The sequence below is a fragment of the Pan troglodytes genome, chromosome X (genome assembly GCF_028858775.2).
Source record: "Pan troglodytes isolate AG18354 chromosome X, NHGRI_mPanTro3-v2.0_pri, whole genome shotgun sequence".
NCBI classification, from domain to species: Eukaryota; Metazoa; Chordata; class Mammalia; order Primates; family Hominidae; genus Pan; species Pan troglodytes.
This window is the reverse complement of record NC_072421.2, coordinates 141,693,483-141,705,613: the sequence shown is the minus strand read 5'-3', so window position 1 is coordinate 141,705,613 and position 12,131 is coordinate 141,693,483.

Genomic DNA, 12,131 nt, shown 5'->3' with positions numbered 1-12,131 from the left:
CTATACACTGATATAAGGAGTAATAATATTAGATCATTTTCCTGGCAAATTCTGTTTTAATTTTGATACCTGTGTGTTTTACAAAGCTCCAAGCAATATGATTTGACTATTATATTTGTTATCCTAGCAATAGTAATTTTTGCAATTTAGTTTGCATGGCAAGATTACTAATTTTCAATAGTAAATGGCCACAGTAATAAAAATGAATCATCAATTGCTTATTGAGTCTAGCTTATCAAATGATATGCCATAAAACCATTTCAAAAGCCAAATTTATAATTAAGTAAAAACTATCATTGAATGTACAAAATTCAATAAACATTGGAATGGCACCATCACCTATATATGTGAAATGTCAGGCATGCACCTTTATGTTATTTAGTGTGTCTTAAATTTAGCGCATTTCTGTATGGATTCCAGTTTTCATTTTTGTACAATGTTTCCTAATGGTATTTTGTAGTACCTCATACTTTAAATAGGAGAAGAACTTGCTCTTGAGAATTATACAAAACAGTATAGTTAAAACTTGACATAGTCTTTTGAATTTAGATACAACATTTTAACTGTTAAATGAGACTGCAATAAATGTTGAAACTTTTATTGTTTCAGATAGATGAAATATTAGGTCATAGGCTGTTCTACTGAAAAAGGCAGGATTTAATAGGTATTTGTTACTCTTCTATGTGCTTATTTCTCTTCTGTCTGGAATTTACCTCTCACATTTCTTCACACCAAGATATTTACTTCAATTTTTTTTCTAGGAACCCTTACCTAACTGTCCTGGCCAACAGTAGATTCTGTTTTCATGCTGGAAGTATTGTTTTGTCTACCTCTCTTTTGGTATGTGCTATTGAATTTTTACATTATTAAATATTGTATGTACATAGTAGGCGTATATATTTATGAGTTACATAAGCTATTTTGATACAGAAATGTAATGTGTAAAATCACATCGGGGTAATACATTAATACAGTATCTATAACCTCAAACATTTATTCTTTGTGTTTTGAACAATCCAATTATACTCATAATTATTTCAAACTGTACAATTAAATTATTTTACTATAGTCACCCAGTTCTACCAAATATTAGGTCTTAATCATACTTTCTAACTACTTTTTTTTACCTCTTAATAATTCCTACTCCTCCTCACCCAGTCACTACTCTTCTACTCTCCATCTCTATGAGTTCAATTGTTTCAATTTTTAGATCCTACAAATAAGTGAGAATATGCAATGTTTATCTTTCTGTGCCTGGTTTACCTCCAATTCCATCTATATTTTTGCAAATGAAAAGATCTCATTCTTTTTACAGCTGAATAGTAGTCCACTGTGTAATGTATTACATTTTCCTTATCCATTCTGCTGTTGATGCATACTTAGGTTGCTTTCAAATCTTAGCTATTATGAACAGTGCTGCAATTAACATGGGAGTGAAGATTATCTTCAATATACTGATTTCACTTTTGGGGGGTATATACCCTGTAGTAAGTTGCTCGACTGTATAGTAGCTCTATCTTTGGTTTTTAGAGGAACCTCCAACTGTTTTCCTTAGTGGTTGTACTAAAATACATTCCTACCAGCAGTGTAAGAGGGTTCCCTTTCTCCACATTCTCACCAGCATTTGTTATTGCCTGTCTTTTAAATAAAACCAATTTTAACAGGGATGAGATGATGTCTCTTTGTAGCTTTGTTTGCAATACTCTCATGAACAATGATGTTCAGCACAGTTTCATAAAACTGACATTTGTATGTCTTCTTCTGAGAAATATCTATTCAGCTTTTTTACCCATTTTTAATAAGATTATTAAAATTTTCCTAAAAAGTTGTTTGAACTCTTCGTATATTCTGTTTATTAATCCCCTGTCAGATAAAGAGTTTGCAAACATTTACTCTTATTTTGTGGGTTGTCTCTTTAAATTGTTGATTGTTATCTTTGCTGTGTGGAAGCTTTTTAACTTGATGTGATCATATTTGTTCATTTTTACTTTGCTTGTCTGTGCCTGTGGGCTCAAGAAGTCTTTGCCCACTCCAGTGTCCTGAAGAGTTTCCTCAAGGTTTTCTTTTGGTCATTTTATACTTTGAGGTCTTAAATTTTAGTCTTTAATCTATTTTGATTTGATTTTTTATATAGTGAGAGATATGGGTATATATTTACTATTTTGCATGTGAATATCCAGGTTTCCCAGCATCATTTATTGAAGAGACTGTTCTTTCCCCAAAGTATGTTCTTGAAACCTGTAGAAAATGAGTTCACTGTAGATGTTTGGATTTATTTCTGGGTTCTCTATTTTGTTCCAGTGGTTTATGTATCCATTTTTTTTTTTTTGCCAATTACCATACCGTTTTGGTTACTATATCTCTGTAATATAATTTGAAGTCAGATAATGTGAATCCTCCAGTTTTGTTATTTTTGCTTAAGAGAGCTTTGACTATTCTGAGTCTTTTGTGTCTCCATATACGTTTTAGCATAGTTTATTTTTTCTATTTCTGTGAAGAATGCCATGGTATTCTGATAGGAATTGCATTGAATCTGTAGATTGCTTTAGATTGTATAGACATTTTGACAATAATGATACTTCCAATCAATGAATATGGAATATCTTTTGATTTTTTGTGTCCCTTTCAATGTCTTTTATCAATGTTTTATAGTTATCATTGGAAAGATTTACTTTACTTATTTTATTACATTAATTCCAAGTTATTTCATTCTATTTGTAGCTGTAGTTAATGAGATTATTTTGTTGATTTCATTTTCATATTGTTTGCTGTTGACATAAACAAGTACTACTGCCTTTTGTATGCTGATTTTATATCCTACAACTTTACTGAATTTGTTTATTAGTTCTAATATATTTTGATGAATTCTAGATTTTTTCAAATATAAGATTACATTATCTGTAAACAAGGATAATTTGACTTATTTATTTTTAATTTGGATGCCCTGTATTTCTATCTTTTGTCTGATTGCTTTAACTGGGACCTTTAATACATGTCAAATAATACTGGTGACAGTGGGCATTCTTGTCACATTTCAGGTTTTAGAGAAAAGGCTTTCAGTGTTTCCCCACTCAATATGATACTACTTGTGGTTCTGTCATATATGGCTTTCATTATGTTGAGTTATGCTTCCTCTATACCCAGTTCTTTGAGGTTATTTTAATCATGAAAAATGTTGAATTTCATCAAATGCCTACTCAGAATTAATTGAAATGATAATATGGATTTTGTCCTTTATTCTCTTGATATTATGTATAACATTTATTGGTTTGCATATGTTCAACTGTCCTTGCATCCTTGGGATGAACCCCACTTGATCATAATGAATAATATTTTTAATGTATTGTTGAATTTTGTGTGCTAGTATTTTGTTGAATATTCTTACATCAATATTCATTTGAAATATTGGTCTGTAATTTTTTAAATTATTATTTCATGTGTCTTTGTCTGACTTTGGTATCAGGGTAATGCTGTCCTCATAGAACGAGTTTACAAGTATTCTTTCCTACTCTATTTTTCCAGATAATGTGAATAGAATTTGAATTAATTCTTCTTTAAATGCTTGATAGAATCCAACAGTGAAACCATTGGTTTCTGGGCCTTTCTATACTCGTAGACTTTTATTACAGCTTTGATCTTATTACTTGTTATTGGTCTGTTCAAGTTTTGGATTTCTTCACGGCTCAAACTTGGTAGATTGTATTTGTCTAAGAATTCATCAGTTTCCTCTAGATTTTCTAATTTACTGGCATGGAGTTGCTCAGATTAGCCATTAATTATCCTTTTTTAATTTATGTGGTATCGGTTTTCATGTTTCCTTTTTTATCTCTGATTTAATTTATTTGGGTCTTCGCTACTTTTTACTTAGTTACTCTGGCTAAAGGTTTGTCTATTTTGTTTAAAACTTTTCAAAAAAACACATTTTAGTTTCTTTGCATTATTAGGTTATTTATTTGAAGATTTTTTTTTATGTAGGCACTTATAGCTATACTTTTTTTAGTCCTGGTTTTGCTGTATTCTCTATGTATTCATATGTTGTGTTTTCATTATTGTTTCTTTGAAGATATTTTTAAATTTCTTTCTTAATTTCTTCATTGACCTACTTGTCATTCTGGAGGATGTTGTTTAATCTCCATGTAATTGTATAGTTTCCAGAATTCCTCTTGTTACTTATTTTTAGCATTATTCTATTGTGTTCAAAGGAGATACATGATATTATTTCAATTTTTCTGAATGTTTTAAGTCTTGTTTTGTGGCCTAAGATAGGCTAGCCTTAAAAATGATCATGTACTGCAGAAAAGAATGTGTATTCTGCAGCTGTTGGATGAAATGTTCTGTTTATACCTATTAAATCCATTTGGAATAGTGAAAATTAAGTCTAGTGTTTTCTTGTTTATTTTCTGTCTGGAAGATCTGTCTAATGTTGAGACTGGGATGTTGAAGTCTCAAGATATTTTGTTGGGGTCTAGCTCTCTCTTTAGTGCTAATAATATTTGCTTTATATATCTGGGTGTTCAATTGTTGGGTGTACATATATTTACAATCAATCATTATATTCTTTTGCTGAATTTACACTTTTATCATTATATCATAACTTTCTTTGTCTCTTTTTACAGTTTTTTTTCTTAAAATCTATTTTGTCTGATGTAAGTGCAGCTACTCCTCTGTTTTGGTTTCCATTGGCATACAATATTTTTTGTCCTCAGTTTATTTTAAGTAAGTGTGTAGGTATATTTTTAGGTGAAGTATGTTTCTTGTAGGCAAAATAACATTGCGTCTTGTTTTTTGCTCCATTCAGCCACTCTAAGTCTTCTGATTGGGAATTATATAGTCCATTTACATTCAATGTTTTTATTGAAAATCATTGCATTTGTATATTGAATTTATTTTCCATTTATAGTCCATTTGCATTCAATGATTTTATTGAAAAGTGATGACTTACTTACTCCTATCATTTTATTTTATTTCGGGTTGTTTGTGGTCTTCTCCTACTTTGTTTTCTTACTGTCTTTCTTTTAGTGAAGACAATTTTCTTTTGTAACGTGATTTAAATTTTGCTTTTTTTGTTTACGTTTTATGGTTTTTTTTTGTTTGAGGTTACCACAAGGCTTGCAAATGCTATCTTATAATTCATTATTTTAAGCTTATAACAAAATAACACTGTTTGCATAAAACAATCAAACCAGCAAAAATAGAACTAATAAGAATGTTACAACTTGAGTGCATTCCACTATTTAATATTCTCGTTTCTATTCATGTCTTATTGAATTGACTATGTCTTAAATATTTCTCATATTTGTTATATTTGATTGGTTTGTTTTTATTGTTTCTACTTGAGTTGTTTAAAGACATCAGTTACAGTGTTACAATCTGTGTTTTTCTATGTACTTACTATTAGCAGTGAGTTTTATACCTCCATGTGATTTGTTATCATTCATTAATGTCATTTCCTTTATGATCAAAATACTCTCTTTAGCATTTCTTGTAGGATAGGTCTGGTATTCGTGAAATCTCTCAGCTTTCATTCATATGGATAAGTCTTAAGTTCTCTTTTATGTTTGAAGCATATTTTCACCAGATATCCTATTTTGGAGTAAAAGTTTTCTTCCTTTATCATTTTAAATACGTCATGACATGCTCTCATGACCTGTAAGATTTTCACTGAAAAGTCTGCTCCCGGATGTATTTGAGCTCCATTGTATGTTATTTGTTTCTTTTCTCTTGCTGTTTTTATAATCCTTTATTTATCTTTGACTTTGAAATGTTTGATAATAAAATGCCTTGAGGTAGTCTTCTTTGGGTTAAATCAGCTTGGTGTTCTCTAACTTTATTTCTTCTGATAGAATCATGATTTATTTCTTCACGTTGTGTTGAATTTCTTTGAGTGAGTTTCTTCAGAATAGTTATTTTAAATTCTATTTCTGAATGATCACATGTCTCTGTTTCTCCAGAATTGTACTCCTGCCTTATTTAGTTTATTTGGTGAGGTCATGTTGTTCTGGATGGCTTGTAGATGTTCTTCAGCGTCTGGGAATTGAAGAGTTAGTTAGGTATTTATTGTAATCTTCACTCTCTGGGCTTGTTTGTACCCACTTTTTGGAAAACTTTCCAGATATTTAAAATGTATTGGTTGCTGTTTTCTAAGCTGTATCTACTTTAGGGTGCACTCCAAGCTCAGTAACACTGTGGTTTTTGCAGACTTGTAGAGGTACCACCTTGATGTTCTTGGACAAGACCTAAAAGAATTCTCTGGATTACAAAGAAGAGACTCTTGTGTTTGTTGTTGTTGTTTTCTTACGTCCTTCCAAATGAAGTCACTCTCTCTGTTCTGAGCCACCTGGATATGGGGATGGAGTGACACAAGCACTGCTGTGGCCACTACCAGTATAACTGTGCTGGGTCAGACCTGAAGCCAGCACAGCACTGAGTCTCATCCAAGGCCTGCTGTAACCACTCCCTGTTTATGGCCTATGTTATCTCAAGGCCCTGGGTCTCTACAATAAGCATGTGGCAAAGACAACCAATCCTGTGCCCTGCCATTTAGGGTCATGTGTTTTCTGAGGTTCTGGATGTATCCAGAGCTGCCATCTCAGAGACAGGGACTAGAGTCATAATTCGTAGAAATCTACCTGATACTCTTTTGTAATACGGCTAAGCTGGCACTCAGTCTACAAGATATAGTTCTTCCCACTATTCTTCCCCCTTCCCAAAGGCAGATAGACCTCATCCTTTGGCTACTACCACCACCCAATGGTTGGGACTCACCTTTCAGCAATTTGGGCTTCCCTCTGATCCAGGGCAGGTCTAGAAATGCTGTCCAAGAGCCATGTCCTGGACTTCAAAAGCCCATTTGGTGCTCTACCACCCTGTGGCTCAGGTGGTATCTAAGGTGCAAGAAAAAAAATCCCCTTTACTTTCCCCATTACTTTTCCCAAGCAGAAGACATCTTTTCTCATAGCCACCACAGCTGACAAAGTTCGGAGTCTCACTTGATTGTAGCTATTGTCAGAGTGTCACCTAAGGTGCATGATGTACAATCTGCATATTGTTGCTGGTTATTTAGAACTTAAGGGGTCTTTGTCATCCAGTGATGTATCCTCCTTGGACTGGGTTCTTTCCTTCAGGGCAGTGGATTCTCTTCTGGCTCAGAATGTGTCTAGAATTGTTGTTATCCAGGAGAAAGGAGAGTGGAGAGCAGCTTTTTTTGTTTGTGAGAGAGAGAGAGATCTCTGATAAAAGGGGGGAGGTGGCAGACCGCAGCAGATTTTATAGGCAGGCTGGATGGATTTGATCAGGTATGACATCTACATAGTTTGTGGGGGAAGGCTGGTCACCCCACCCTAATCTTATTATGCAAATGAGCTTTAGGATCAGTGCAATCTTGTCTGCTTCTTACTGTACACATGGCCTACAAAGAGAGGGAAGATGGAGCCACTATCTTGAACATGATTGGCACAACTGCCAGTATCTATGTCTGCAGCTCGATTTTACAGGCTGCTCTTCGTTAGAAAGGAAAATGATATGGGGCTGCTTTTCATTAAAAAGGAAAGCCTTACCAAGAACTCCCATGCCCTTGCTATCTGCTTAAGTAATTCCTTCTTAACTCCTATATCATTACTAAGAAGTCAAAAATCGATATATGCTGGCAAGATCGCAGAGAAAAAGAGACACTTTTACACTGTGAGTGGGATTGTAAATTAGTGCAACCACTGTAAATGACAGTGTGGTGATTCCTCAGTGACCTAGGGGCAGAAATACTATTTGACCCAGCAATCCCATTACTGGGTATATACCCCCCAAAATATAAATTATTCTGTTATAAATATACCTGCACACGTATGTTCATTGCAGCACTATTCACAAGGGCAAAGATGTGGAATCAACTTAAGTGCCCATCAATAATAGACTGGGTAAAGAACATGTGGTACATGTACAGTAATAGACTGGATAAAGAACATGTGGTACATGTACACTATGGAAAACGATGCAGCCAGAAGAAAGATTGAGATCATGTCCTTTGCAGGGACATGGATGTAGGTGGAAGCCATTATCCTCGGCAAACTATGCTGGGAACAGAAAACCAAACACCACATGTTCTTACTTATAAGTGAGAGCTGAATAATGACAACACATGGACACAGGGTGGCAAGGGGAACAACACAAACTGGAGTCTCAGAGGGTTGGCGATTGGGGGAGGGAGAGCATCATGAAGAATAGCTAATGGATGCTGGGCTTAATACCTATTTCGTGAGATGATCTGTGCAGCAAACCACGATGGCACATGTTTACCCATGTAACAAATCTGCACATCCTGCTCATTTACCCAAAACTTTTAAAAATTGAAGAAAAAAATAGAAATAGCACTGAATCTATAAATTGCTTCGGGCAGTATTACCAGGTTAACAATATTGATTTTTCCTATCCATGAGCATGGAATGTTTTGCGAAACATTTAAAATGTCAGCTAAAATATTTAAATGTTTATGTTAATAATTATTATAGTACAGTCTTTGAAAGTCAGTAGATCAGGTACTGAAATGTCTGATTTATTTTTTCCCAGGTTTATTGCGATATAGTTGGTATACAGAAAAACTCCACATAGTTAATGGATTCAATTTGGTAAGTAAGTTTTGACATATTTATACACTTGAGTTGCCATCACCACAAGGAAGCTAACAAACATATGCATAACCTCTTTCCTTGTGTTCCTTTTTTTATTTTTGTTTTTGTGGCAAGAGCACTTGAGATCCACCCTTCTCACAAATTTTTAAGTACACAATACCTTATGTTAATTATAAGCACTATGTAGTACAGCAGATTTCTGAAATTTATTCATCTTGTATTACTGTAACTTTATACCCATTGAAGAACTCTCCTTATCCCCCTATCCCCCTACCCCCAGCTTCCGGTAACCATTATTCTATTGTTTACTTTTGTAACTTTAGCTATTTTAGATGCCTCATATAAAAGGAATCGTTCAGTATTTGTCCTTTTGTGGCTGAGTTATTTTACTCAGTATAATGTCTTTCAGGTCCATCTATATTGTTGCAAATGGTAGAATAAAATGCAGTGCCCAGTACTAAATTATTGTCAGGTTTTAGAAAAGTACCCTATTTAGTTTCCAATAGTGAATTACCATAGTGAATGTGTACAGTTTACACAGAGTTACCAAGATGTATACAATGAACAGAATTTCACTTGAACTTGAAGATACCTCTTTAGAATTTTTGAGTTTTCTACAACTAATTAATTTAATGCTAACACTAGTATTAGTTGTCAGTCAATGAAGATATCAGCTAAGACTCCATAGTCAGAAAGTACTAAATGATATGCCGGTGGCCTGAGAGAAACAATGTGTTTATGACTGTGCATAGTGTGAAAATAGAGCACAGACCTCAGGCTAAGTTCAGTTGTGAGTTAAGGATTAAAGCTGCAAAGGCAAAAGCCACCAACATTGGAGGTTGCCTGAGTCTCAGTTTATCAGGGAGTAGTTTCCGGAACCTATCAATCAAATTGAAGACACTGTGTTAGGCATCAAGTAATTCAAGAAATGAGTTATAACATCCTCTGCTCTCAACAGAAAATATCCATTATCCATATTACTCTTGAAAACTCCTGAAAGCTCAAAACAATCAAGGAAGAAACAACTCAAGTAATCACTTAAAATATGTGTGTAAATTTTTTAAAAAATAGTATTTATTGCACTTTCACATAAATGACTATCATTAACCCAGAGATTTTTAACTAAGCTATTTTTATAAAGGTGTCCTTCTCCCTAAGTCGTGTTTATTGACTACAAATCAATACTGCAGTAATAATTGTAAGAAGATTCACATTAATATGATACATAACTATAAATACTGGAGAATTAATTGATTTAGAAAGTTCTACTCCAGGTCATTGTTTTACTGCCCCTCCTTTCCAAAATGCATTCAAGATTTATTCAGGCACGCTTTTTCTCATGCTATCTGGCTCTGTATACTTTATGAAAAGTTAGTAGTGGTTTCAAAGGGTGTCACATGAAATTCGTAGTGTGGTACATAACATGTATTTCAGATCATGAGTATGGAATTGTGAAAAGAGTGACTATGAAATAGTTCAAAGTAATAGACTGACAGATTTATATTTTCATGATAAATATATCCTAATAAAAAGAGCAAAACAATTTCAGCTCAAACTTCATAAGTTATTATACGAAATATGGCAAAGGAGAAAATATATGTTCTCTATCCAGAAACGATCCTGTAAATCATACACCAAAAGAAAGACATTAGACTTACTTATAAGATAACATAGATTGATTATTATTTCAGCTAATATTTCTATAATTAATTTTCATGAGAGAATTCTACAAAATAAATATAAAGTTATATACATTCAAACTATATATTTTCTTAAGTATAAAGTTAAAACTATCTTTTCTAATGAAGGAACACATAACCAGAGCTATTAAGGTCACAGCCAAATATATTTAGATTCAAAATCAATATTAAATTTGGTAAAATACTTCATGTTTTGTGAGGGTTGTTAGTTATCAAGCAAAAATCATCTACCTTAATTATTTTTAAACAACAGATCATAGGATTATTAATTTACCTCAAGCCATTCTTTATATCTTCACCAATATCACTAAGTGGTTTTTGTGCATATAGAGTATTTCAAATCACAAAGAAGTATTTACTTTATACCCCTCATATTTTTATCTAATGCCTTCTGAATGAATCTGAAGTATGAACTAAGCCTAAATACCAAAGATATTTTAAAATTTAAGAAACAGACATGGCCAAATTCCAAGCATAGAAGTGTTTACCTGTGTATGCAGTTTGATATGGTTTGGCTGTGTTCTCATGCAAATCTCATATTGTAGTTTTCATAATCCCCACATGTCATGGGAGGAACCAAGTGGGAGTTAATAAAATCATGGGAGCAGTTACCCCCATGCTGCTCCCATGATAGTGAATGAGTTCTCACCAGATCTGATTATTTTAGAAAGGGGTTTTCCCCCTTTGCTCGGCACTTCTCGCTCCTGCTGCCTTGTGAAGAATAACGTGTTTGCTTCCCCTTCCTCCATGACTGTAAGTTTCCTGAGGCCTGCCCAGCCATGTGGCACTTTCACTCCAATAAACCTCTTTTCTTTTTAAATTATCCAGTCTTGGTAAGTTCTTCATAGCAGTGTGAGAACAACCTAATACACAGTTTAAGGTAATTAAGGGAGTTGTTGATAATTTCTGCTTTTTGAAGAGAAGCTACATTGAGAGGCAGAAATTTTAAAGTTATTAAATTTAATTTGCATATTATGAGAAACAAGAGATTTAATATTTTTACAGTTTGTGGTTAAGAACTGTAAAGTTATTTGTCAAAATTATGAGTACTAGTGATGTCACTCCCAATACTGTAATCATTACTACTCTTTATTGAACACTATTCTATGTCAGGCACTGTCTTAGACATATTAATGCATTTGGAATTGTCACAGAACTCTAAGAGATACATGTGATTATTCCTATATATCAGATGAGGCAATAGGGATTTGACTGACAGGATAAAGTAAATTGACCAAAATCACATAGCAGTAAAATGGCAGAACCAGTCTTCAAACCGAAGTCTCCCTGATCCCAGCATCATCTCTATAGAACATTCTTAGAAATATATTACAAATGCTCATAGTTCTAGAAACTAATGTTGAAGATGGATATTTACAAAAATTATTATTAGGGTACTGGATAAAGAGGACTGCTCAGGAAAAGGCCCTATGAAGTGTTTTAGATGATTCATGGTGTGTCTTTAAAATGAAACCAGATAGTAACTAACTAGGTTATACAGGAAGCAATGACAATCACTAGGAAAGGTAAATATGTAAGGAAACAGGAAAGGCATTCCTTAATTTTTCCCCTTTGAAAGACAACCAATTATTCAAAGCAAAAATAATAACCTTATATTATGGAGTTCACTGCATGTGCAAGTGTAAAATATATTAAAATAATAGCCCCCAAAATCGGGGAAATTGATTTTTTCTGTTCTAACATTCTTCCATTTATATGAATTTTAACAATATGAGCTCTAAGTAGACTGTGATATAAGTATACCTACCGTAATCTGTAGAAAAAAAAAAAACACTTGAAATAAATGAGT